Below are 1,767 nucleotides of genomic sequence, written 5' to 3'. Positions count from 1 at the left end.
AAGGATATTTTGGGAATGCCAGCTGGTAATTAAGAGGCAAAGCTGATCTCACAGCAAGGTGAATAAGAATGCCATATATTAAATACATTTCCACAGGGCTCTGGTGGTCATGCCCACTTTCCCTGGTATCTCTCTTTTGCCACTCTGTGTCTGTCTCACCCCTTCCCTCAGGCCTGTAATTTCTGTCCTTTTCACCCTCAGCAACAGGATGGGACTCTATAGGGAGTTTGCCCTTATAGATCGAAGGCTTGTGAATGTGAAGTAAAAGAGAGGCCTGCAGATTGCTGATAAACTTGCTTTATATTAGAAAAATTACCTTGGAAATGTCCGCTTTTCCTAATGCTTCAACTGCTTGTTGTACATGACAGGCATTTGCCCTGTGAGACCGCAGTATCGTGAACAGATGGTGCAGCGCCACTCTTGGTCATGAGGGACGGTTTCCTAACAAAAGAGATTTTATTCTCCCCTGTATTTCTCTTGCATATTGCAGGCTTCCCCCCCGCCCATCCTTTCCTTTATTTTTTCTTGGACAACATATATTGCCTTGGCCACAGCTTCATGGCATTTTGCTTATTGATCAGCATTAGCTCAGAACTAATAATAAATCTCTTTTCATTTCCCCCCACTGGGAAGCATTAGGGTTATGGCCTTGGAAAGTAAGTCACACCAGCTGGGTTATCTCTGTTGTCTGTGCCTCTGGTGGCAGGGTGTCATCATGAGGATGCATTTATGAATCCCAGAATTGTTATTCAGGTTTTTTTTTTTTTTTCTACCAAACTGTGCCTTGTAGTATCACAGAGCAGGTGTGGTTCTCTACAGCAATGATTATAGGGAAGGAAGCCACAGCTATGACCTTTGAGGTTGAATGAGCTAGAAAAGAATGTAGTTTTATGGAGACTGTTTCATGCTTAAGATTCCTCAAACAGCTTTAAATATAATGAGTTCAGCATTGATAGCCTAGAAACTGGGAAAGCAAATAAAGTAGCCTCCCAAAATTGAAATGTATTTTACTTGTAACTGGTGATTTTAGAAGGTATCTCTACAATATTATTTACTTTTAGAAGAGAGATTGTCTTCTGAGCCCCTCTAGTTATCTGTTTTCTGATAAGTACTAAAGAATGTATTAATTTTCCAAACATAGTTTATAGATATTAAGATAGCTGTATATCCATATAACAATGCAGTCAGCTGATCATTAAAAACTCTGTGTGAACATCCATCCCAAACAATGGGAGCCAGCACTCCTTAGCATTTGCCCAGGAAAACCGTACTTCAGACGTCATGGAACAGCTGGCATTGCTCGTGTTTTGTTGTTGTTGTTTGTTTGTTTGTTTGTTTTGAGGGGCATTGGGAGGAGGTTTCTGAAAAAGACTGGAAAACATGCTAGATAAATTGTAAAAAAGCTGTAACACTGGCATTGCTTTTAAGCTTATTTATACTTTGCTCACAACACGGATGTAGCAATAATGATCGTTTCTATGGTTTTAGACATCATAGTGTAGAGATTTTGTCATTACCTAGCTTATTGAGACTCTGAGGGTTAAGTGACATCAAAATTCAAATGCAGTTTTATGGCACAGGTTGAAAAATCCTCCAAAGACTTCGGCTTCAGCTCTCTCTCCTCTAGGTCTCCTTCTCTCTGTTCATTTTCTCTCTTCCCCTACCTCTACTACTTGGTACTGTTCTCCAAATTACAACCAAGTGGACAGAATGGAGCATGGAGAGCAGAAGAAACCATGTATTTCTTTCTTTGTTTTTGTTTTGTTT

The 1,767-nt window shown here is 40.0% G+C and overlaps 1 non-coding gene across 1 annotated transcript; it reads right to left on the bottom strand.

Moving 5' to 3' along the window:
- Positions 1-1,352: 1,352 nt before the first annotated feature.
- LOC115895557 lies at positions 1,353-1,414 on the bottom strand. Its single transcript, XR_004055752.1, has one exon. It is a non-coding gene; the product is annotated as a U7 small nuclear RNA (small nuclear RNA).
- Positions 1,415-1,767: the final 353 nt, after the last annotated feature.

Source organism: Rhinopithecus roxellana, chromosome 21 (genome assembly GCF_007565055.1).
Source record: "Rhinopithecus roxellana isolate Shanxi Qingling chromosome 21, ASM756505v1, whole genome shotgun sequence".
Classification (NCBI taxonomy): Eukaryota; Metazoa; Chordata; class Mammalia; order Primates; family Cercopithecidae; genus Rhinopithecus; species Rhinopithecus roxellana.
The sequence above is the reverse complement of the archived record's forward strand: the minus strand, read 5'-3'. Positions and strand labels throughout refer to the sequence as shown.